A 27252-nucleotide genomic window follows, 5' to 3' on the forward strand; every position below is an offset into this window, starting at 1 on the left:
GTCAGGACTGGGGAAATGGAAGCAAATGATTGTCAAGCTTTTATATGTCATAATATTACTTAAATATAGATAGACTCTGATAAGTTAAAATGTATACCATAAACCTTAAAGCAACCACTAAGGAAACAAAGCAACTATAGTTAATAAGCCAAAAGGGAAGATAAAATAGTTTAAAAAAATTTCAAGTAATCCAAAAGAAAAAGAACAACAAATAGTAGGAACAAATAGAAAAAACAGAGCAAAATGATAGACAAACCCAATCATATTAATAATCACATTAAATGTAAACAGTCTAAATTCTTTAATCAAAAGGTACAAATTATCACATTGGATTAAAAAATCAAGACCTAACTGTATGCTGTGTATAAGAAATATGCTTTAAATATTCATATACTAGGGTTAACAGTAAAAGCATGGAAAAAATATACTATGCTAATACCAATCAAAAGAAAGCTGAATTGGCATATATCTAACATCAAATTTTAGAGCAAAGAATATTACCAGGAAAAAAGAAAGTCATTTTATAATGATTAAGGGGTAAATTTATCAAGAAGATACAATAACCTTTAACGTTTATGACCCTAATAACAGATTTAAAATATATGAAGCAAAAACCAGAGCTGCAAGGAGAAACACACACACTCAGAATCATAGTTGGAGATTTCAATACCCCTCTCTCAACAACTGATTGAACAAACAGACAGGAAATTAGTAAGGATATAGAAGGTCTGAACAACACTTTCAACTGATTTAACCCAATCAGCGTTTATAGAACACGCCACCCGACAACCATAGAATACATTCTTTGCAAATGCACATGCAACATTTTCTAATAACCTCAGCTATGAAGCAAGTCTCAATAATTTTAAAAGGATTCAAGTCATTTGAAGTATATTCTCTAAACAGACTGGAATTAAATTAGAAACCAGTAACAGAATATCAGGAAAATCCTCAATATTTGCCGACTTCTTTGCAAATATTCGTAACACAGACTTGTGTTTATAATATTGCCTCCCACTGCTGGAATAGCTAAAACTTACATAGTGCTTACCATGTACCAGATTTAGTGTTCATCATAACCCTATAAAGTAGGTAGGCAGTGATGGAATCTGCTTGAGGTCACAAAGTTAGCACATGTTAGAGCCGAGATTTGCACTGAGGCATACTGGGTCCACCGTCTGTGCTCTTCGGTGCTACTCTCCTGCCTCTCAGTCCCATTTCTGACCGCTGGCCATTTCACAGAGGGCCCCTGCTCCTCTCCCCTCATGTCTTTGCTCAGGCTTTTCCTCTTTAAGATGTGCTCTTTTTGTCTTCTCCCGGTGGTGAGACACGGCCTTTTCCTGCCCTCTCAATTTTGGCAGCTCTTAATACCCAACTCAAAATCCATCTCAGCTTCACTCAACAAGAGTTCTATGCTCCCCACAGGAAAAACACAATGTATTTTCTGAACTCCTGAAGTATTACAGTAATAAGTCAATATTTTTTTCCTGCATTTTCTATAGTAAAACAAGAGAACTGGATCTACAACAGGAACCCAGGCTCCATCAGAAGAAAAGCAGAGGAGGGACGGGCCATAGCTTCTCTGAATCAAGAATTAAAATATGGATGTTGACAAAACCTGCCCTCCTTTTCTATAAAACCTCCTTTCCCACGAGATGAGGCTACTTCCCTAGCCTCACCTGCAGTTACTTCTGGGGCAGGTGCACCTAGGAAAAGTCCATGGCTGGACTGGCCACTGCTTCAGAAGTAGGTCACGTCCAGCCTTTTTTCTAGTGCTCACCTGTCCCTCCTAAGCTGAGACTGCCTTTTGTCCCTGGATTCTCTTATCTACCTGGATTTCTGATGTTCTGTGGTCTGACCCTGGGGGTCACACACCACCCCCCACATACAGTGCATGTGGCACTCATCATGTCACAAAGTGACAAGTGACCTTTTCAAAACGTAAACCTCATTGTGTCATTTCTTGCTTAATACTTCTCAATAGGACAAAGACTAAAACCCTGTCTTGGGGTACACCTCACAGCACACTCACTGACCCTGTGGAACCCAGACATACAGGCCTCTCTCTCCAACTCCACTTCCAAGTCTCTTCTTGTTAATTCCTACTCTTCCTCTGGATTCCAGTTAAATCCTCTCTTCCTCAGGGAAGTCACGCCTGGCCTGCCCAATGAGCCATTCTTTCATTATCGTTTCCAAGAGCGTTGCATGCTTACCCTTCCATAATCCTGGCCACAATCATAGTATTGGATTCACTGTATGGTTTTGTGGGGGGTTTTGTTTTGTTTTGTTTTTTGTTTCGGTTAGTATTTATCTACTCCACTAGACTGCAAACTCCTTGAGGACAGGTACTCTACCCATTTTTGCATCCCTGGTCCATAGCTTAGAGTTGGTTCTCAATAGCCATTCACTCAATGAGTGACTGAATAAGCCTGGTAACCCAAGTGCAATGTGAACGGTCTGGACTATAAAATGAACAATATTAACTTTCTTATCTTTCACTGGCCATTTCTTTTCTTCCTCAGGAAGCCTCCTGCCTGCGTCTGAGGGATCAAAGGGCTGAAGGAGCACATTCCAGTCCTAGTTCTTAGAGAGACCTAGTCCCTAATGTCCCTTTGCTCGTTATTTCTTTCAACGATCGTTCTTTGACTCCTCTTTTTAAAAACACCCGCAGTCGTGGTGTTCGACACTGCTCCACTGCTGTACTTTTCTGTGACGGTCTCCTGTCTGCCTGTGCAGCTACATGGATTTACAAAGCCCATCCTCCCTGGAGCTTGAGATTTATGCACAAGAAATTGGGCTGATGGGATTACTGATGAGAGACAGAGCACAACTGAATCAGAGGGTCATTCCAAATGAATGTAAACAGGGTTAAGATTTGGGAAAAGCTGATGCTGCCTTCATTTATGCCTCTCTTACCCTGGAGACCACGATGCGACTTTTAATTTCATCATCGTCAAGACATAACAGAACTTGCTGTAAGTCTTAAGCCAAATAGATTTCAGGTAAATAGTCTTTGTTCTGCACTGACCCCAAATCAGACTCTGCAGAGGCCATGGCCTTCCAATCCTCCAACCTCCCAAGCCCTTCCTCCTGGTTCTCATGAGTTCATCAAGTTCCAACAGATTTCAGGATTTGGGGCTGGGTTTAAATTAACTTCCTCCTAATGGCATTTGTATTTATTTTTTCTTCTCTTTATCCCAAGGGATTCAATTGTGTTTCTAGTACTCTCTCATTTTGCTCTACCACCACTTGGATACATTGTTCCATAGGAGGGACAAGTAGAAAAGGGTGGAATAGTGGTTTTCCAAACAAAAAGGGGCAACAGAATTGCTCTGCATGGTCCGACCTCCCTGCAGCCCGGTTCTCTGGTCTGAAATTGGGGCCCAGCGAAAAGAAAGCAGAGGCAAGTTTCTCATGCTCCTCGTTACTGCTGTAGATGTTCCAAGGAGCCCCAAATCCCACAAAACTCCGCCTAAAACCAAAGCTCCTGGCCATAATGAACCACTGAAATGAGAAAGTTCTCGCATGTCCTGCTTTATTATTGCGTGGCAGCATCCTGTTGACACTAGTCCCTGGCTCGTGTTCATTTCTGACACCTCAAGGTTCCTCTTTGGTATTTACTTCTTTCACAGTCACCTCATTTGATCGTTAAAATACTGTGAAGTAAGCAGGGCCGGCTTTATCACCCCCATCTGAGAGATACAGAAACTAGGGCCGAGCAGCAGGCATCTGCTCTTTCCGCTCACCCGCCCTCCCTTCTCCTCTGAGACTGGCGCTTCTCTTTCCCTTAGGAAACAGCTCTTCCCACATCACATTTGGTTTTGATGAAGCTTTGATCAAAGGACACTGCTACAGCTGCCACCACCTCCTGTATCGCTACCACCTCCCTAAGTTAAAAGAGTCATGACTACGAAAAGCCAACCAGGCTCTCTGTCTCCTGGAAATCTGAACCAAGCAGAGAACTTCAAGGCAGAAGGCTGTTGGAACCAAGGGACAGCCCACAATGTCTGTAGCAAGATCCCTGGAGTGACCCAGTTGCTCAAACCCCTCTTTCTTCTGTTACCCTCCCCATCTCCTCCTAACAAATCCTTTCTGTCCTTCTTAACTTAGTTTCTGCCACCTGCAACCAATGCACTCAGCAATAGGTTTGTAATTTGCCCAAGCTCTCAGTCTTGAAAACAGGTCTCTTAACTCAATCTAGTGGTTTTTGTGCTGTGCTATGGAACAAGTTATAAATAATATTAACACCTTAACGGAAAAGACAGTAGGGCTGATACAGTGAATGTAAGTCTCATTCACTAGGGCAGTGGCCTCAGCCCGGGGTTATTTTACTCTACCCCCCACCAAGTGATATGGGGCAACGGCAGGAGACATTTTTGGTTGTCACAGCTGGTGGGGGGGGGTGGTGCTACTGGCATCTAGTGGATAGAGGCCAGGGATGCTGCCAAGATCCTGCAATGCACAGGACAGCCCCCCCACCAAAAAAAAAAAAAAAGTTACCTGCCCCAAAATGTCAGTGGTACCAAGGTTTAAAAAGCTTAATCTGGAGAAAATGGAGTTATTTACCATACTAGTCAGGGTAACACCAGGCAGTGACAAAAACAAAACAAAACACACACATACACACAAACTCATTAAAGGTCTGCAACTCACTGTTGCAAAGTCCCCTGTGGAATGGAAACTATTTATTTTATTGAAGTACCATCAGTTATAACGTGTCAATTTCCGGTGTAGAGCACAATGTCCCATCATACGTGTACATATATTCTTTTTCATATGGAATGGTTAATCTTTCTGCAGTGACTTGGCAATCCAGATTGTTCCACCATGTGACACAACCATTTCAGCACATGGTTTCCAGGTTGCTAAGGCAGGGGATGCAAGAGCTGGAAGACTGCACGCAAGCTTTTACATGCTCCACCCTAGAAATGACACCTGTCACTTCTACTCATGACTCATTGGCCAGAAGCAGAAACCTAACTGCTGGGGGCTGGGAAATGTGGGGTGGGTTAGGAACAATGGATATTGAAGAGTAAACAACTCCGCTACACAGCCCAGTGCCATTAAATTGTATTAGATACAGAAGTCTATCTGCACAATTTGTGACTGAATGACACGGCTAGTTATCTGAGCACATCCTGTGTAGTGCGTTACTCAGTCGTCTTCTAGAACTTAGGTTTTGTTTTTCGTTTTTAACTCAGTCCTGACTGCAGCCAACAATTCTTATCAAAAAGTAAGTGACATTTAAGGACCTGTTTTGCTCTGTGGTGATCAGACTATGAACTTTGGTAAACAGGCCACAGCCAACTAAATTCCGTTGATTTAAAGAGCGTCTCCTTCCAAGGACAGAATCACGTAAATGAAATTATATCCACATGCAATGCAGAGCATTTATAAGTGAGCCCAATGTATTTTCATTGTAAATAATTAGTTGGACTCAATTTATGCAGAAATGTCATATTGCAGTTAAGAACCTTTTAATATGCATGAAGTACAGTTTCTCAGTCATTTTCAGCAGTGTTTCTTAACCATAGGCACAGTCACTCCAGAAGCCTTTTCCAAAAATAAACGTCCAGACTGACTCTCTAAATTTCTAATTTGACAGAGGTATCCTCATTAAAATTATTGTGGTTGCAAATAAAGAATCTGATTGTGGATACTTGAAAAACAAAGGGGGAAGGGTTTCTAGAAAGATACTAGGAAGCTGACAGAACTGAGTTTCCAGGTCTTGCGAGCCGCAGAACTGGGGCACAGCAGGAAATGCAGCAGCCAGGGTTCAAGGTCCTCCCGAGAGCTTCAAGGGGGCTCACCCCATCACCCTCCCCGACTTGCAAATCTCCAGGTAAATTTACATTTCCCAGAAGGAGATGCTGGACTAGCCTGGCTGAGAAAGGGATCTCCACCCCTGAATCAATCAGCCACAGTGGGGTACGGAGGAATCTTTCATTAAACTGTATAACCCTGAGCAAGTTACTTGACCTCTTCATGCCTCAGTTTCCTCACCTGTGAAATGGAGGTGATCACAGCCTCTGTCCTGGAGGAGCTGCTGTGAGGGCATCTTATGGTTCCAGTTGGTGCCTAATACTGCTGGATCTCGAACATGTGTAATTTGTCATGAAGATTAGGTGCTGTCATTAGCAGATCTACTGAGCACTTACAACGGACAAGCAGTATGAAGCCTCAGACTTGCATTGGCCCATTTAATTCTCGAAGGAGATATACAAGCAGAGACTTCCTGTGTCCAATACCCTCCTTGGAACACGGCAAGCGCTCACACATGTTGAGTGAATGAATGAAGGAACGGTGGTGCCACTGCCAACCACTTCAGTGGAGACTGCAGGTGGTGATCTGCATGGGTGCTGACACCCACCTCTTCCATTGCAGACCCCAGATGCTACACATGCCCAGCAGCTGTTGGTCAGGGGAGTGGAGCTTGCTTCTCCCATGAAGCCACTATTCTAGTTGGTGCCCCACTGACACCAATGACCCCTCTCCTTCTAACACTTGTCCCCATTCTTCACAAATGTAGTCACTAAACATGAAAATGCAGGACTGCCAGTTTTTCTTTGATTTCTTGAAGAGTTCGTGTGTGTGTTACAGGCTCCAAAAGCAGGCAGATCTGGCTCCAACCATGATTCTTTATACCTCCTCGCCATGTGACTTTGGGATAATTCTTTTCTTTCTCTGGGCCTCAGTTCTGCAATGTGAGAAAGAGGGATAAAGTAAAGTAACTTGGCAGCTGCAATACAGTTACGTGAGCAAAGATATAGGAAAAACAGCACAGTTCTTGTCACACAGTAGGGCTTCAGTCAATATTAGCCAAAATTATAATAGCATTTAATAATCATTATTGTTATTGACCATGACGCCACAGCTGATAAAGGAAATAGCTGAAAACTAATCTCAAAACAGTAACTCATTTTCAAGTATATCATGTTTCCTTGTTTGCCCTCCTTGAGATTTGCTCCTCTGTCCTCACCTAGAGAACCTGGATTCTGGAACGAGAATCTAGGTTTGAACCCAGATTCGCCACTCACTAGCTATGTGATCGTGGGCAAAAGTTTCTTAACTTCTTCGTACTTCAATCTCTTCACTTGTAAAATGCAGTCATGTTAGTACTTAACTCACAGGGGATTAGATGCACTAGCACTTGTGAAACAGAACAGCACCTACACACAGGAAGTACTATTTAAGTTTGTGAAATAAATGAAACAGGACACAGGGGAAATTTCGGAGCAGTCAGTATATCCGGGCAGTTGGCTTCCAGACATGTCGTCTTGGTAAGGATGCCAGTTAAACGAGGCTCACTCCATTTTATTTCTGGGCTCACCACTGGATCACTTTTCAAGTTTGGATGACAGAAGGCTGTTACACTCGTGTTCATTGGGGGCTACTCAACTTGATGGGAGGTGGGACCATGAGGTCTTATATGAATCAAAACATCCTGAGGAATGCTGTGATCATTGGGAAGTCCTGGGGTCCCGCTGTTTCCTGGCCTCAGTACAAAGAAGTGACACCTATTTCTAGTTGACTTTGAAGCCGTGAAGTCTTAGGGCACAGATGACAAAGGGCTCTGGGATCCAGCAGATGGTGCCTGGTAAACAGCCCCTTTAAAATAAGCAACAGCTGGAGAAGGAAGGTGAAATGCCCCAGAGCAAGTTGTTTTGCATATGAAGCGTTTGCACTTCTGATCAAGTTTCCCTGAGGCTTCCCAGAAGGAAGACTTGTAAAGCTTTCTCTTTAGAAGATACTGCAGAGAGTTATAAAAAAAATTAAAAAAAAAAAAAATCCAGAGATTTTTTTTTTTAATTCTGGCAAAACCTATATAGCTTAAGATTTATTATCCTAACCACTTCTAACTGTACAGTTTTTAGTGTTAAGTAAATTCACATTGTTGTGAAACAGATCCAGAGCTTTTTCATATTGCAAAACTGGAAGTCTCTACCCATTAAATGACTTTCCTTTTTACCCCTCCTGGCAACCATCATTTTCTGCTTCTTCTATGAATGTGACTACTTTAGATACTTCATATAAGTGGAATCATAGGGTGTTTGTCCTTTTGTGACAAATTATTTCACTTAGTATAATGTCCTCAAGGTTCATTTTGTAGCATACAGCAGTATTTCTTTCCTTTTTTGGAGCTGAATAATATTTCATTGTATATATACACCACATTTTGTTTATCAATTCATCTATGCTGCGTAGTATTTGGGTTACTTCCTTCTCTTGGCTACTGCAAATACTACTGCTGTGAACATGGGTGTACAAACATCTGAGACTCCGCTCTCAATCCTTTTGGTATTTACCCAGAAGTGGAATTGTTGGAGCATAAGGTAGTTCTACTTTCAAGTTTTTGAAAAACCTCCATACTGTTTCTACAGAGGCTGCACCATTATACATTCCCACCAACAGTGCACAAGGCTTCCAACTTCTCCACATCCTCACCGAGGCAGTTTTTTTAAATAGTAGCCATCCTAATGGGCATGAGGTGATATCCCACCTGGTTTTGACTTCATTTCTCTGATAATTAGTCATGTTAAACATCTTTTCATATGCTTACTAGACATTTGTATACAATCTTTGGAGAAATACCTATTCAACTTTTAAACCCATCTTTTCATTGAGTTATTTGATTTTTTGTTGTCAAGTTGCAAGAGTGCTTTATGTATTCTAGACATTAACCCCTAATCAGATTATGTGGCTTGTAAACATTTTCTCCTTCTCCATAGGTTGCCTTTTCATTCTTCTGTGGACTGCATCCTTTAATGCACAAAGGTTTTTAAGTTTGATGTGGTCTTTGTCTATTTTTGCTTTTGTTGCCTGTGCTTTTGGTGTTGTCCAAGAAATCGTTGTCAAGTCCAGCGTCATGAAGCATCTCCATAGGAGTTTTATGATTTTAGGTCTTGCATTTAGGTCTAATTCATTTGAGTTAATTTTTGTATATGGTATAAGACAAAGTTCCAATTTCATTCTTTTGCATTAGGAAATTCAGAGTTCCAAGCACCACATGTGGAAGAGATACTTTCACCTTCTTCTGACTTTCATCATTAAGAGGGGGGATCGGTGAGGCTGCTAGAGTTCTCCTAATACATGCAAGAAGGTCCAACCGGCCGAGGAAGGAAGGAGTTAACTCACACCTCTCTCCTCCAAGCCTCTGTTTCACGACGCTGTTAGATTTGCACTTTCAGCCACAGTCCTGACTTGGCTTCCATCACTGTTCTCAGTTCAGCCTTCTGACCATGGGGAATCGGGTTTGCTTCTTTTGTTTCTCAACGACCTCTGAAATAATCTTCATTCAACCCAAAACCCAGCAAAGCCCATTGTCTCTGCCAAAACTTAACTGACCAGCTTATTTCATCTTCTGGGTACTTACTAATCAGAATTTAATTTGTTTCCTTTTCCTAATGTTTGGGAAACTCCAGCAAAATATACGTGCTATTCCTTTTAGAGTTACATTGTATTTGTTCACTTAAACTCTATCTCCTTGCACAAACTATCAGCTTAATGTTTAATAGTTCCATCTCATTTCTTGAAAGGTTAGCGATATTTAATTTAGTTAAGCGAACAGAATATAAAGCCACCACAGTCCAACCCTTGTCAACTGGGCATCCATGCACACCTCTTTTACTTAACTTGGAAATAAAGATGATAGCAAAGCCACGCATTCCACCTCACCCCCATGCACATCATGCACTTGAACTGTTGAAAGCACGCTCCCAAAAGAGCCTCTTTATCTACCTTTGGGTTCATTCTCCTTCTGAGTCACACTCCTCTTTTGATATCCTGTAACTTTAATACTGAGATACAAAGTTAACTCCTTTACCTAAGATGGGAGGGGAATGGGAAGGAGGGATAGAAAAATGATGAATACATGCCCAAATATAAGAATATCAAAATAAAGAAAAAACGCTCATAACTATTACAGCTTCTGCAATGGATCACATGGTCAGAGCAGGTGTAACTTTATTCTTTCCCTCCTATATGCCTTTTGCCTTCAGCAAGCAGGTCAGCCAGTCACGGTTCCTCGCCTGGGGAGGTGACCCAAACCTTTGATTCTGAAGGGTCTGAGCTCTTGGAAGTCCTGGCTGAACTATACCATTGTGGTTTCCCGCTGACTTTTACCACAGGACATGGTAGTTCTAAGAGGTCCTGGGAGGTACTCCTCCTCGTCTCTCTCATCTCTATTGCATGGAAGTGACCCTTGATACCCAGGCTCACTGACTCCAGCCAGCACAGAAACTCTCTTCTCTGCCTGTGGATTCACGGGCACACAGAGGTTAAAGTGGCTGGCTGGCAGCCTCAACGTCCCATTTCACTGAACTGTCACTGTGTCTCCTGGTGGAAGCATCTGTCCCTTGGGAACTAGGATCTCTAGACCAGTAGACCCACAGTCGCGGAGATGGAGAGCAACTTTCAGGCCTGGGTCACTAGGAGTCACAATGAGAGGAGCCGCTTTCGCACTTACTCTCTGACCCCCAGTCCCATGAACACTACGGGGAAGATAGCACCACATACTGACTCTTGATTTAGAGCAAACGATCTCAGCCCTGCAAGGTGTTCTTGCCCAACTGGCACGTAAACGGACCTTCAAAAAGTCTCTCAGGTCAGCTGCTTCAGGACGATGTGGTTACTGTCAAACCAGTGAACTCCATGAACACAAGTCCATTGACACACTTTATTTGCTCAACCCCAGTCTCAAGGATACTCCTTACACTGGATGATGGAATCCTGCTGTGCACACCCACCTTGTTAGTGGGCAACACCCCGTTCCTGATAGGTGGCTCAGGTCACATGGTCATTTGGTGGCCCGCGGTCAAGCATTTGTCCAGTAGTACTTGTAAACACCTGTAACAGAGAACGACTTCCTTCAAGTTGTCCAGTGCACTTGGAAACAAACCCAACCCACTATGTTCCGTATTTCCACTAAGACATCAGTGGTGGCAACTACTCCGTCACCCATAAAACTATAAAACTATAGCAGGTAAAAACGTCTATAGAAGGCTGTTGATTTTACATCTGTGATGGATCTGAAGTCACTGTGGGGTGGCAGGGACAGAAGTCAGGAAGAGGAGCTGGACACAAGGAGGGAGAGATCAAGGATGCAGTGAGCCTGCAGAGGTGACCTAGAACACATAAGGACAAACTGGAAACTGCAACACAAGTCAGAACGTGCGCCCCTGAGGACATGGTGACTGGCAGAGGAATCTGGTGTCCCCTCCACCGAGTTGCACACACACCTGCCCCAGGACCCGGAAAAGCTGGTGGAGGAGGTCTGGGGGTTGCTGGAGGAGCTGTGGGCTCACCTGCAGTCCTGTGACAATAAGTGAGCCAGCAAGGTGAGGGTCACCAGGAGCGACTCTTCACTGACCTTCAGAGGGCAAAGGCCACCAGTCACTTCTGCTCCTAAATTCTGTGCAAAATCCTCTTCTGGCCAACCCTAATCCAGAACCAGACATGGCAAGGAATCCTGGGAAACAGTTCCACCTACCTTGATATGATAGAGTCAACACAAGGATGGAAATCATTTCTTAGACTGCTAGAAATCTCTGGGAACAATTTTTCAAGAATAATTTCTCTGCTCTGTGTCTCTTTTTTTCCCTTTGATCCTCATACTAATTTGACTGCAACTATTATGTTTGATTACCATGATCATCATCACAGCTAATATCTCTTGCACATTTACTATGTGACATATTAGTCAACTATCTTGCATCCTTAACTCACTTAATTCTCACATTCTCTAGGGTAGGTCCTATTTTACAGACGGGGAAATTAGAGCTGAGGAGAGATTAAAGAGCTTCCCACGATCGTACAGAGAGTGAGAGGCTGGGCAGGCATCTGAACAGAGGCAGTCTGACTGCAGTGGCCTTTTTCTGAACCACTAAGCTATGATATTCCTAACTTCAAACAGGATACAAATATTAACAAATACCCTAACACAAATGAAAAGCAGAGAATCCCTCTATGAATTTGGTTTTGAGGGGGAAAAAAAACATTTTAAAGAATATTTGTAACCATAAAAATCTGAACGACACATCACTTATACTTAATCCAGGGAGGGTACCATAACCGGCTTCAAATCCCCAGAGGGCATAAGATTGCAGCTCCCGTTTAAAAAGCATTATGACATAAAATATATTTGTATTCAGGTCGTGTAGGACACGAGAGCGACGCTAAAGCAAACCAGATGAGGTGTCGTAAAGACACGGTAAGAGAAACGCGTATTTACATGTTCTTGCACTCACTCCTTTAGCTAATATTTGGGAAGAGTGCTGTGGGGGTGAGGGGTGAGGGGCTGTGGGCAGAGAAGAGATGGAAGCCCCGCCAGGGCGCTGAGCCCACAAGGGGGATAGAGCATCAGGAGAGGGACGTGGCAGCTCCCCTACTAGAAACCAGAACGCAAGGCAGACCCCGTGTCTAAGGCAAGGGAAGACCAAGCGAACCAGAGTTCAGCGAAGGAAGAGAAGTCATCCTAGCTTTCCTTTCTCTTCGTTTCCATAGTTGTGGAAACCCAGGTTTGTGGGAAAGCCCGAATAAATTTGTTTTAGGCCCAAAAGCTTTAAATTCCATGGAAAAACAGTGACCCAGGGAGTCATGAGATCAGGGTCCCATTTTCCTGTTTCTCCCTCTAACTCACCAAGGGATCTACTTCCATTCTTCTCCAGGTCTCAGTTTTATCATCTGTAAAGTGGAGCGGGGTGGGAGGTCCTGAGGACAGCAGATTTCCTTCCTAGCTCGAACAGCCCGGACTAGACTAGACTTCCCCATACAAAGCGGAACAGTCCTACTCCCTAGTCAGAAAGCACGCTCTTGATGCTGCATTGTGCTGCTAAGGATGCTGCCACTGCTGTGTGCTGGCTGAGTTTTATTCTGTCCTGGTTTTGTTTTGTTTTTTTCCAGTGTCAGTGATAAACCCATCCAGATCCACCATGACTCTGCCATTTTCCCTCAAGGCCACCAGATGGCTGAAATCACAAGTCCATCTGAGCCCCAGGACAGAGAGTTGGCCCCTGACCCCAGCCCCAGGAACAGCATATTCCCAGTGGGAGCCAGGAGCCCCACACCATGAGACCCTTCATACATTAGGAAGACAGACTCACTTCGCACAGGAAGGCGCTGCTGACAAAGTATTCTTAAGACCAGAGCAAACTTTGCAGACTGGATAAAACGAAAGGGCGTGGGTTCTTCACAAACATTTTTAGGACTGGGCTAAAAGCAAATCAGTGGAAAGTAATCTGAGTAGAAAAGCAAATGGTTTGAGCCACACATTCCCAAAAGCAGCAGTGTGTGTGTGTGTGTTCCATGGGGAGATTTTAAAATGGGAAGGCATCCAAGCTCCACGGCCCCCATGTTGAGAACAGCCCCCATGAACCGACCCCAGTCACTAGACCAAGGAGGCTACACCTGTTTACTCAACTAATTCTCACATTAAGCTCGTCTGGACGCATTTCTGCCCTGGACCACAGATGCAGAAACAGCCTAAGGCAGGAGAAATGTGTGTCCAAATCACATGGAGAAGGGGAGAGTTGGAATTTGAATCCAGGTCTAACACCAGACACTTGTGTCCTTCTGTCTACTTACATTGCCCCCCACCGTTTTTTTTTTTTTTTTTTTAAAGAGAATTGAACTTTGCCTTAACTTTTGTTTGTGCCACTAGACCCTGGCATTGGTCAGGTTGAAAGGCTGTGCTGAGACGTACGTTACATGTGCGTGTTGCACACGGATGAAGGGGGTGCACTCAGTAACGTTTCCTGAATAAACAGGACATGCCGGGCACCGTGCTAGGCAGGAGCTGGAAACACAGAAATGCAAACAACATAAAACACAGAGGCCACTGCTGCACTAGTCAAGACGTGTGCGTAAATTTTAAGGTGATCCAGATGACAGAGCGCTAAATTGTGCCTGGATATACTGTTGGGCCTCCTCAGAGAAACCACTCTTTGAAATGAGCCTCAAAGCACCGGAGGAGCTCACTACTGAAAGAGGGGAAATGTATTTAAGGTAAAACCTTAGGAAATAACAGTCAGTCTGAGTGAACCAGAGTCAGCTTCCCCTGCTTCCCAAGAGTCTCGAAAGCCCCCCGCCCCGTGGCTGCTGTTAGGAGTGCTGGGGTTCCCTTCAATAAGCAAGACTGACACCCAGTCTGCTCCTTGGTGGTGTGATCTGAATTAGCGATAAGGAGGTGAGGCACCTGCGGCCTTGCTGGGCTGTGAAATGAATCAAGCATGGATAACAGCTATTCTGTCATCCTGCTGTGAGTCAAAAAACACTCAGTCTCAGAACATGTGAGCAGCCATAATTTAGTCTTTGAGAGCCGGGGAGAAGGGGGTCAGTGAACATTCACATGCTAATAGGAATTATATCATAGCCACTCCACACTGAAAGCCCAGAAGAAGCTTCCTGCTCCAGATATGGCTGCTTAAAAAAAAAGGACAAAAAAAAAAAAAAGAAAAAGGATGCATAAAGAAACTTGGAATTGAACCAGCAGGGAATTGAGGAAGTCATTACCTGAACTAAAGAGTCCTGCCTGGTTCTCCTTCACGGATGGACCAGCTCTACTGGCATTTATACAAAATGATTTTTTAAAGGCGCTTCTTAAATTAAAATTAAGCCAACTATAATTTTACCTACCTTAGAGGCAACTTTTTAAAGTAGTTATATTTTCAAATGAAATTCTATGTCTTCCCCCAAAGTATACTCACTGAAAAAGTACAGAGGAAAAAGGCAACACAGAGAGATAAATTTAAATGAATTTGAATTAACAGGAAAGCTCTGAGCAATGGTGAAGAGGGAGGATATGTGGCAATTATTACTTTATGAAGAAACTTCAAGAAGTAACCAGAGATGGGGGAGGGTATAGCTCAGTGGTAGAGTGCCTGGTTGGCATGCATGAGGTCCTGGGTTCAATCCCCATTACCTCCATTAAAATAAATAAACCTAATTACCTCCCCTTATCCCCCTAAAAATCAAAAATTAAAAAAAAAAAAAGTACCCAGAGATAATAGCCAGAAACTCTTCCTGGAGGCTGTCAGAGAGAGAATTGGCCTAGCAAAGTTAAGATCTATATGAAGTTTATTTATTTTGTTTTCACCTCATCGCCATTTCTCTTTCCCCACCATCTTTGGGACACAACGTCTTGTGTTTCTGCCTAGAGTCCTCCAGAAGGAGCCATATAGGCAAACCACTTGTTGTATTAAAATGTCTGGCGACACAGGAATACTTGCCCTCCTTCCACTGCCCATCAAACTTCTCCTTGCACAGATGTCTGAAGTATTCTGTCTAGAGCTGTGTTATCAAGCATGTGGTCCTCAAACCAGCAGCGCTGGCATCATCTGGGAATTTGTTAGAAAAGCAAATTCTCAAGAGACTAAACTAGGTACTTCAAAGAGATACCTACACTCCTATGACATTGCAGATTATTCACAATAGCCAAGACATAGAAAAATCCTAAGTGTCTGTGAATGCATAAATGGATAAAGAATTTGTGGTATAGGTAAACAATGGAATATTATTCAGCCTTAAAAAAGAAGATCCTGCCATTTGCAACAACATGGATGAACCTGGAGGACATCATGCTAAGTGAAATAAGCCAAACACAGAAAAGAAAAAAAAAAAGTGCATGCTCTCTCATACGTGGGATCTTAAAAAGTCAAATACATAGAAGCAGAGAATAGAACGATGGTTACCAGGGGCAGGGAGGTGGGGGAAGTGGGGAGATGTTGGTTAGAGGGTACAAAGTTGAAGTTACGTAGGATGAGGTAGTTGGGGATCTGAGTTCAGCATGATGACAATAGTTAATGATACTGTATTGAATACTGGAAATTTGCTAAGAGAGTTCAGGTGTTCTCACCACAAAAAAAGAAAAAAAAGGTTAACAGTGTGCAGAGATGGATAATGTCAATTAGCTTGACTGCAGTAATTGTTGTACTATGTATATCATATTGCCCACCTTAAATATACATAATTTTTACTAAAAAAAATTTTTTAAAACTGCAAATTCTCGAGCCCCACCTTGCCCTACTGAATTAGAGTCAGGGCCCATGACACTTGTTTTAACAAGCTTTCCATGTGGTTCTTATGCACATTAAAGTTTGAAGATCACTGACTCTGAGAAACCACTGGAGAGAGAATTCCAGCAGGGGAGGAGATGGGATGAGCAGGACCGTTTCCAACAAAGAGATTCTGGTCCAAAGCCCTTTCACCCACTGTAAGCCAATTATTGACAAACGAAATGCAAAATGAAAACACTGGAAAATGGTTAAGTCTTATTGAATAATTTCCCTGAACTTTGGACGTGAAGATTCAAAATTAATGACTCAAGGATATTGGAAATGAACAGTATGTCTCACTTAATTCTCTGTGTCTCCTGAGAGAGGCTAATTGGGACCCATAAATTGGAAGAAATTACTTAACGGGTTGATTAATGTTCTGAGAAAGGAGGGGCCCAAAATGGACACATTCTGCTGATTTCTAAAAGGAGGATTTAATTAAAATCAATTGCTTAACCCTACTGTAAACAAGCTGGATCAATCTCTGCTGTGGGGAGTCTCATCAAAGTGCAAGGAGGAGGAAATTAGGCCGCAGTCAGCGGGATTTCAGAGAGATTCAGTATTTGCCAAAAGACTATTTATCACCTGCAGGAATGTAAGAATATAGAAGGAAAAATCAAATATCAGGCTCAGCCCAGAATAGCTTTTCCTGTAAGTGGGAAAGGGGGACACCCAGCCCCTAGTCATCCAGAGGTAAGTAAGTTATTCTCCTGGGTTAACTGCTGTCAGGCTTCACTTCGTAACCCGAATGTTTGCTGTGCCTTTTCAACAATTTGCACACACGGCGGCGTGGGTCTGTGGGAACAGATGGTAGGACAGCACCACTGAGCTGCGGCCAGCACAATGAGAGCACCATTATTCAGCAGTGGGCTCTTGGCATTGCAGATTACCCCGGGGCTTTGCAGGGGCCCAGGTCTGCACTCCACACTCCTGCTCCCTCCACCACAGCCTTGGGCTACCTCCTTCCTTCCCTGTAAAGGCCCAGAACCCCCAAGCCTCCAGTCTCAGGGCCTCAGGCTACTCCTGTGCCAACTCAGAATTCTCCTGCAGGTAGAGAAGCCGACCTACAGCTGAGAAGCGAGGAATCGAAGAAGCCAACAAAGCTAGACTGAGCATCGTGGAGGACACAAGAACTCAAAGCTAAAACCCAGGCAGGGCCAGGTTGGTGTGGGAGGCAAAATAACGGTCCCCTCAGAGGTGTCCACATCCTAATCTCAGAACCTGTAAATAGGTTACCTTTCATGGCAAAGGGGAGTTGAAGATGCTGATGCAATTAAAGTTGCTGACTTTGAGGAGGTTATCCTGGAATACCTGCGTGGGACCCATCTAATCACATAGGTCCTCAAAAGTGAAAGAGGAAGAAAAATGCAATGTGGACAGAACTTGACCTACTGCTGCTGGCTTTGAAGTTGCAAGTGAAATGCGGGGAGGCCTCTAAAAGTTGGAAAGACAAGGAAATGCATTCTCTGCAATGAAGGCAGCCCTTCTGACCCCTTGAACTTTGCCCAGTGAGACCCACGTGGGACTTCTGACCCACAAAACTGTGAGAGACTACAAGTGTGTTGTTTTATGCCACCCAGTTTGTGGTCATTTGTTACAGCAGCGAAATGAAACTCATACAGTCAGCAAGGGCTGAGGGGTCAGGGCTCTGAACAGGATAGCAGGCTGGGGGCTTTGCAGGACCTGCTCTGGCCTGAACCTCAGGGTTGAGCGGGCACAGCTGCTGCCTGGCTGGACGGGAGCAGTGGGGAGGAAGCAAGAAGGTAAGGAAAACACCTGGTTTCCAACCATTACTTCACCCCTGAAGTTTCACAAACACTGAATTGGTGGAAATTTAAAGAAATGAGGGAAGCACACTTATTATACTTCAACGTACAGAACGAAAAAAAAGAAACTAGCACTTAATATTTTACAAATTCCTTATTTTGTTAGAAACATTTGACTTTCATAGCTAATTACATGACAGTCTCTAATACATACAAGAATTCAAATATTTTTTAGATGTGTGTCAAATCACACTCAGTCACCTTCCTGCATGATGGCAGTAATAGAGATCCTCAAAACAGGGCAGGTGTTGTACCGAACGATAGAAATCATACAGGTGGGTGATTCCAGTGGTCTTTAGTGGAAGAAATTCAAGGGTGCTCCATCACACTCCATCCCCATCAGGCCCCCGTGGGGAGGAGACTTTGTTAGGCCGCACGCCTGGCCTCCAGGACAAGGCCAATGCCACGTTACCTAGAGCTGCTGGTTACGAGGTCTGGCCTCTCCTCATCTGAGCCGAAGGGTCTGTGCGCTCTGCCCACACAGCAGCCAGGCCACGTCAGCCCTGGGCGTGGGGACCAAGCAGGGCTCTCTCTTGCTATTCCATCCTCTCTGGGTGTAAGTCCCCTGGAGCTGGTGTCACCCAGGCTGGCTTTCCCCTGAAACTGTTTAGGGTTAAGAAACAAAGGTTCTTCACGTGGCCAAACCCATCTTGCCAGGGATATCTGCACTGGTCTCCAGGCCCAAAGACAAGATAACAATCAAGTATTAGCTGGGTGTACTAGTCAGGGTTCTCTAGAAAAATGGAAGCAATCTATCTATCTGCTTATATTTGAAGATTTAATACAGGAATTGACTCACACAGTTACAGACACCAAGAAGTCCCTTGATCTGCCATCTGCAAACGGGAGAACCAGGAAATCTGGAGGCATAACTAAGCTCAAGTCCAAAGGCGCGAGAACAGGAGCACTGATGTCCCAGGGCAGGAGACGATGGAGAGTGAATTCACCCTTCCCCAACCTCTTGGTTCTGTCGGGGCCTCTGTAGACTGGATGGCACACTGAGGAGGACCACCTCCTTCCTTACTCAGTCCACCAATTCCAATGCTAATCTCTTCCAACAGACACAGCCAGACGTGTTTTACAGCCATCTGGGCATCCCTTAGCCCAGTCAAGCTGACAAGTAAACATAACTACCGTTCAAGGTGTTCTCCACCATTGTGCTCCAATATCCTCTGGAAATCACGGGAAGGGGACATAAGGCGGCTAAAGCCTGATTCAGGAGAGTCCTGAGACCACAACCAACTTCTGAAAGCCATCCAACCTACCCCTCAAGCTGTAGCAACTGAAAAAGAGGGAAACAGATGGGGAAAAGAGGTAGGGAGAAAAACAGAAGAGGGAAAACAGTGGGAAAGGGAAAGGGGGGAGGAGGCAAGGAGGGAGGTAAAATAGAATCAGTCTGACCACCATGGGCGTCTTGCACAGTCTGAACCACATTCTGGAAGGACAGAAGGACACCCAGCGCTGCCCCTCCGAGTCAGAGCCAAGGAGTACACACACGAGGAGGAGGTGCATGGGGACTGCCTGCCAACGCCTTTTCCTTTTTAACCATTTCCAGAAAGAGCTCTTGAAATGTGAATGATTCCACTTCCATGGACTCACCTGCAGGTACGAAGTTCAACATGGCAGGACACGGACAATGCACAGATCCCTGTGCCCAGAAGTTCTAATGTGCATTTTCTCTAAGCGAATGAGCACTGAGAAGTGAGCTTTCTTCTTTTTTTTTTTTTTTTTTTTGGAGCTATTGGAGATCTCAGCTGGAGTGAAGTCATGGCCTATCAGCCCAGCCTGGGCTTTGGAATATTAATTTGCTGGAAAATTGCAGTTTTCAAAATGCAAACCTGGATTTAAGCAGGTAATGGTAAGCACAACTGATGTATTTTGAGGTTTTGCAATATAATTTAGAGATGCATCACATCCATCAGCTGATGCATAAACCAGAGTCAGTTTATTTTTTTTAAAACTTCTAGAAGGGAGGCGGTGTGAAAGGGAGGAGGGGCGGGTGGGGAGTTAGATGATTTATTAGACTGCGAGTGCAACAGCTCGGCTGTGTGTGTGTGCTTTCAGGGATGCAGGTGTTCCATAAGCATTGCTGTTTTTCATGTATAAAAGTCTTACCTCACGTCAGGAAGTTCACCTAAATGTCTAACCACAACCTTTCCAAATGTGGAAACTTTTGCCCCCAGAGAAGACATAACCAAGGTAATGTGATCAGCAGGACAGAAGGGATCTCTGCCTCACCTAGCCCACCGCAGACTGCTGCTGCGTTTCAAGACAGGCAGGCATTTATCATCATTGATTGCTTGTCTTTTAATTTGACATTTAATATAGCGCCTTGTCTCTGAGGCATTCAAGACTTAAGTACGTTTCCTTTTCACTTTAAGTTAACATGATGCCTTTCTTCCAAGATCATCATTCTTAATCTCCTATAAACACTTCCTGAAAGCGAATAGGTGTCTTTAGCCTTTCTGCCAAAAGTATTTCTGATAGTGATCGCAGGTTGTCGTGTATTTGAACTTCTCTCCTCAATGATATCAGTCTTAGGGAAGCTTGCAGTCCTTGGGGCCAGGAGTCTCATCTTTTTACACATCCTGCAAAGTGCCTTGTGAATCCAGAGCCTTCCATGAGTTACATACTGCCGCAGCGGTCATCACTCTCCATCTCCACCCTTGGGGACTGTGGCCATCTATATTTTATGGACATCTCTTAACTAGGGCAATTAATTTTGCAGTAAGCATTCTAAGTGTAAATCGGCTCCTGTATGGCATGCTCTGCCAACTTTTCACAGAGTATGTTTTTTTCACAAAGACATCAACAGGACCCGACTTACAATGTGGTTGCTTTCATGCAGGAGCTGGGAAGCACTTTGAGGATTGCTATGTAGGAACCACCTTAACGTGGGCTGTGCCAAGAGCACGGCCCCTCTGGCTCCAGAGCCTGGGAGGCAGAATTCAAGCTAGATGAGTGTCCTGGGGCTCCCGCACAGCAGGCTTCCCGGAGGCCCCCTTCCTGTGGGCAGCACGGGTGGAGCCTGTCCACAGAATACCTTTACTTGACCAGGGTTTGGCCTGGGCAGACACCCCGGTGGCTGGTCAGTGGTGGAGACGTGGTGAAGACAGAGGTGGGGACCGTGAGCATCCTGGCAGAGGGCCGTGAGGCCGGAGTTCAGTTCTCAGATATGGGTGAACGGACGCCAGGTTTCAAGCTGGGGCCTCCTGGTCTTGGATCACCTTTCTAGCTCCTGAGCATTTAATCAAGGTCAACATCCTTGACCTAAATCTGCCTTCAGGGTCCAAGTGACAGGGCTCTGCAACCAGACAGCCTCTCGCCTCTGCTGAGCCTCTGGATGCCGTCTGTGTGGGAAGATGACAGCCTCATAGCATGGTCACGGTGAGACACACACACACACACAGCACTTGGCACAGACACACCCAACGCTGGTAAGTTTTCTGCCAACGTTACTCTTATTGCCTCTGAGCCAGATTCTGACTCCTTCTGTTGCAAGTCTTCGAAGGCTGGAAGGCTGAGTCAGTCCCAAGGGTCCATATTCCTGTGAAAGAAACAACTGGCCCTAGCCAGAAGCCCCCATCCTGGGAACAGAACCAGCATTTCTTCTACAGCGCCTCCCGCAGGCAGCGCCGGGACTCCTTCCTCCGGGAGGTTCTCTGGGACAACATCTGTGAGCTAAGTCTTACGGCCCTCTAGAGACCACTTTTCCTTTAATAACCGAGCAATAATAACCTGAGCTCCCTCCCATGATGCTACAACAAGCCCCTCCTTCAGTGTTCCCAAGAACATGCAGTGAGTATAAGCGGGGCCCACAGCTCCACTTCGCCCCAGCTTCTCAGCGGTCCTACCTGGCTGCCTCTTACCTGCTTGGCCATCCTGCTCCAGCTCTCTGCGATCTACCCAGTCCCCATTCGTGAGCACAGCCTTAGATCCCGCAAACGCAGACCTGTTACCAAAGCTTAAGGAGTCATGTTATAACCGCCTTGTCCAGATAATTCATGGAGCCTCCATACAGGTCCTCTTTTCCTAAGCACCAAGACAGCTGCCAGGTTACCAGGGTTTCCTCTTAATCCCCACACAGAAAGTCCACAGTCATGCCCCTCTATCTAGTGATAAAATCTCTGCAGCCACCCACACCCTCCATCAAGTCGCCGTCCCTGTACAAAGGATGCCTCACGGCCATTCCAGATTTAGCGTGTCGTTTCATCTTTTGCACAGGCAGATGCACGAAACAGAAATTTCCCCCAAAGTGGGGAGCCCTGAGCTCTAATCAAGCCTCCATCTCTGGCGACACAAGGAATGTGAAAGCTCTGAATTATCTTTTCTTTCAAGGTTACAAGAATCCTAAGTGCAAATAGCCAAGGTGCCCCCAGCAGCACTGGGCAAGTCCTTGACTCCCATCTCATGGAAGGGGCTCACCAGAGGGGTCTCCCAAAACAAAGGGGCATCTTCTCCAAAGATTGCTTTGTTTCCATCACAGAATAAGGAAACTCTGAGGTTCTCAAAACAGCTCTTCCCCTGGTCCCAACCATTCACGGTGCCATCATTTCATAATCCATTCTGATAATGTTCTGCTTCCCACTATGCTGGGATTTTGATCCGTTTTATAGCCTGTGACTCCTGCATGCTTCCCAATGGATCTCACCAACCAAGATCTTGTAGAACTTCACTTCCTGTAGATTGTTTAAACTGGGCATTTTAAAGTATTTAACCATATATTCCCCTCCCCGGAGGTTCTCATCGACCCTTCTGGCACCTGCTCCTTATTCCACTCCCAAGATCAGGAATCACTTAGACTATGAGCCCCTCGGAGGGAGGGACCCTCCTCCACTCCCCAAGGGTGTTGGCATCCACTCCCAAATCTTTGTTCTTGTCATTAATCTTTGCATTTCTTTCTTTCTTTGCTGTCCCAAGCCCTCAAGCTTTCATCACCCCTGCCATTTTCTCAGTCCGTGCCAATTCATCAGGTTAAAAGGCTCCTGAAATATCCTGGCAGTGAGTGAACTGGGGCTTGGTAGCAGAGGTGGAAACATGGACACGTGGAAAGAGACAGTCGTCCATCTGATACACTTCTAGACATATTCACCTCTGTACAGATTGGGCTCCTGACTGATGACAACACAATCCCTATCAGCTGCCCTCTGGCAGCGAGCATGGCTGCCTAACAGCCTCAGACTCCAGAAGGCAAAATGAATTCCATTCTGGGCATGGAGAAACTGGAAGACAGCAGACCAAGCTGAACTCCGCACTTGCGCCGTCTGCTGGATGAAATGACGCCTTGTCAGTTTTCGCTTTGGTTTTCCTCCCAGAGTCCACCAGCACTGCTTCAGGTGCACTGCTGACTTCCCCTGAACAAGCCTGCCATTTGGACCACCCTCCTGTGATAATATTCCAGATACCAGGGCAGTGATTGAAGAGTTTCAGGCAGCTAAGCTCTATCTCAGGCTTCCAAGAAAAGAGCTTCGTTGATCACGCCATTATTTCCCATTAGCCTAAGAGCAGGGCCCATTTCTCTCTCAGAGCAGAGCTTTCCATAGACAGGTAGCTGCTTCTGAAGGCCCATAAAAGGAACAGGAATTCAAAGATATTTTTTCTGTCTTCAGCTAACATTCTGCTGTGTGCTTCTTTGAATTATTCATTATTGAAATTATGCCATCAGCAAAACCAAACCATCTCTATTAAGGGAAGTTCATCTCTGTTAAGGGAAGTTTTAGTAACTTGGAATATGGATTAGGGTCATCACTCCTGCTTTTACCCTAATTATTTTATCCTTTACATCCAAACAACACCACAGTTCATGTTATAATAGAAAAGCAAAATCAGACTGATTACGTATAGTCGCTGTTACATACTTGGATGTTCAAGGGTCAAAATTTGTTATTAAATGTTAAATACTTTTTTCAGCTTCAAGAGAATTCTCAGCTATGTTACAGTTAATCTTCAAGGGGAATACCATCACCCAAGACCCACAAACAGAATTTTTTAAACGTGGGAAAATCTTATTCTTATGCTTCCAGAAAGAGTCATTGCCAAGTTCTCACTGGGACCCTGAGGTTACCCTCCATGCCTGTCTCCATCATGCCCTCCGGAGCAGGGCATGCATTGGGCATTCATACACCCACCACATACTCATACACACAGAGCTGAATTTCTCTGGGCCTTCACCTTTTCTGCCTTCAGCTTTGATTAGAATCACAAGATTAGGAAAAGTGTACAAAAGAGAAAATCTATCCCACACCAATTCTTCCCACATCCCAAAGTCCTGGCCCTGGAGAAAGACCGTCTCTGTAAAAATGAATGAATGAGGCCAAGGCAGAGGAAATACCATAAGGTTATGCACACGCCACAACTCGTGAGCTGTGCAACCTCAGGCGAATGGCTTAACCTCTCTGTGTCTCAACATCCTTACCTGTAAAACTTGCGTAATCACAGTACCCACCCTCACAGGGTTGTTGTGAAAACTGAATGAATGAATATACAAGCACTTTTAATAGAGGAAGGAATGTAATACATGAACAGATAGATGATACACGGATTTTTTTTTTTTTTTAACAGTTGGGAGAGTAGCAGAGATCAATCAACCACTCAACAAGGATTGATTTAGCACCTAGGAAGAGGCAGGCTCTGGGCTTGTTGCCATGGATATGATCATAAATAGTCGAGTTTGGTTCTTACTCTCACAGAGCCCTCAGTGCAGTCATCCCAGACAACACAGGATCTCCGTGTAACTGACATGGTCAAATCATTGCTGTCTTGATGTGACTTGAGTCGGATATGTGCTGTTGGCTCAATTATCAGTGGAAAAAAAAAAAAAAACACAAGAGTAATAATAGTAAGCTGGAGGCATTACAAAATGCTGCTGACTGGCCTTGAAAGCATTCCAACTGTAGGCATTATAGAACAAATAAACAACTTTGTAACAACTTTAAAAAGTGCATCAGTCATTTTTTTTAAAAAAATTGCTCAACTTCTTCTCTATAGCAATCATTTTTCGTTGGTACCAGGATCAAAATTTGATCCCAATGTACTAAGTTAAATATTCTTAAATGATAGTAATATACCATTCCTACAAATCCAGCACAAACGGTACCCTATTCACGGCACTGTCTCAAGTGCTGCAGTTTCTAAAATGTAAAAGTACAGACAGCCTTCATAAGGCCCCTTGGGGCCAGGATTAAATTAACTGGCTTCTTCCTTCCTGTTGTCTGTGTTAAATAAATGCTACTTCGACCAGCCCCCAAAACCCATTCACAAGTCAGGATTAGTGCATAAGAATCACAAGCTCTAAGCCAGGCTCTGGAAGCTGGTCTTATTTTCAGCTGACAAAAATTCACCATTGAAGAGAATCTTGTTGACAACTTACTTAAACTCTTAGGGACCAGTCCAGCAATGCAGAGATTCCAAAGGGAATGGCTACTGATATAAGAGTAAGTAACTTGGCATATTTGCTGCAAACAAAGCTTCAAGGCACATTTGCAACCTTATCCTCAGCAGAAGTGAGAAGGCTTAATTTCAAAATGTGGTGTGATGACTTTAAAAAAAACCAGCCTCCTGGGTCCTTTCATTTGAGTTTACTCCACTGCACCAATCTCCCAACGAGCCAAAAGCGTATTTCTCAAGAATTACCCCTTTGGTTTCCAAATGTCTGCTAATAATAGTAAAAGGGGCTAATTATTGAGAAGTTACTATATTGCAGACAGATTTTTAATGATATAACATTGTGTAAGTTTAAGGCATACAGTATGTTGATTTGATACATTTATATACTGCAATATGATCGCCATTGTCATATTAGCTAACATCTTTATCACATAATTATAACTTCTTCTTTGTGAAGGTAATAATTAAGATCTAGTCTCTCAGTGAGGTTGATGTTTACAATACAGTATTGTTGCTTATAATCACGATACCATGCATTAAATCTCCAGGATTTATTTATCTTCCAGTTTCAAGTTTATACCCTTAAACAACATCTCTCCTGTTCCTCCTCCCCCAAATCCTTGGTAACCACCATTCTACTGTTTTTAACAAGTTTGGCTTTTCAAATTCCACATACAAGTTTTGACATACGTATAAACTGACAGCATGATCAATGATAATGTCTTTTAATTATTGTGTCTAGTATGTCTCCTAACACTAAATGTGATTACTGATATGGTTTGGTTTAAAACTCTCTCCTTGCTATTAGTCTTCTGTATTATTTGTTCTTTGTTCCATTTTTTTCTGCCTTCTTTGGGACTAATGGGGTATTTTTATGGCTCCGTTTTTATCTCCTTTGCTGAATTTTTAGCTGTAACTCTTTGGGCGTTATTCAGGGGATACTTTTAGGGATCTAGAGTATACATCTTTATCTTACCACAGTCTACATTCTGCATTCAAGCAATATTATACCACTTCTTATATAAGGACCTCCTATTAGTTTATTTCCATTATGGCATTTGCACTGTTGTCGTTTAATTCTACATGTTATAAACACCACAAAACATAGCTGTTAACTTTCACTTTAAACAATTATTTTCTAAAGAGACTTTATTATTTTTAAAATGCCTTATACTTACCCATGTAGTAACTACTTTTCGTGCTCTTCATTATTTTGTGTAGATACAGATTTTCCTCTTGTAGCACGTTCCTTCTGCCCGTTGGACTTCTGGAACATTTCTCGTAGTGCAGGTCTACTACTGATTACTTCTTTCAGCGATCTCAAAAAGTCTTTATTTCACACTTTCATTTCTGAAGAATGGTTTCACTGGGTATACAATTGGAGGTTGGTGGTTTTTATCTCAGTACTTTCAAGATTATTTCACTGTCTTCTGGTTTGTATCATTTCCAACAAGAAATTTGCTATCATCCTTCACTCTGTCCCCTCTGTATGTAATAAGTATATTTTAAAAGGTGTTCCTTCACAGAAAATTATTTTAAAATACAAAACCATAAAATATTATTTTCCTATTATATTTGCAAAGATCTAAAGTGTTGATAATATCCAGTTGTGTGGACATAAGCACTTCTGCCACTGTTTGTGGGAGTATAATTTGATTCAGTGTTTTGGAAGATAATTCTACACAATCTACTAAAATCAAAAAATGTCAGAACCTTTCAGTTTTTCTACTAGGATTTTTCTCTAGAGGTATATTCAACAGCTGTGCAAGTGTACAGGAATGCTCAGTGCAGCATTATCTAAGCTCAAACTTTCAAAAACACAAATGATCATAAATAGGAGACTTAAAGGACATATATGAATTTATACGTCAATGAAACCTACCCAATAAAGCAAATTGACAATACTTATTAGCACAAAAATATGTATTAGTAAAGATTTTTTGAGTATAAGTGGCAAGAAACACAATTTAAACAGTTTAGGGGGGAAAAAA

General features: G+C 43.7%; 1 long non-coding RNA gene across 1 annotated transcript in view; it reads right to left on the bottom strand.

Annotated features, from left to right (window-relative positions):
• Positions 1-4548: 4548 nt before the first annotated feature.
• The window catches only part of LOC123612784 (uncharacterized), a 57184-nt gene continuing 34480 nt past the window's right edge, over positions 4549-27252 (bottom strand). Inside the window, exons 2-3 of the long non-coding RNA XR_012510112.1 lie at positions 10746-10845; positions 4549-6697 (exon numbers count right to left, since the gene is read on the bottom strand). This is a non-coding gene — a long non-coding RNA (uncharacterized LOC123612784). The remainder of the gene's footprint in view (positions 6698-10745; positions 10846-27252) is intronic.

This window comes from Camelus bactrianus, chromosome 11, assembly GCF_048773025.1.
Source record: "Camelus bactrianus isolate YW-2024 breed Bactrian camel chromosome 11, ASM4877302v1, whole genome shotgun sequence".
NCBI lineage: Eukaryota > Metazoa > Chordata > Mammalia > Artiodactyla > Camelidae > Camelus > Camelus bactrianus.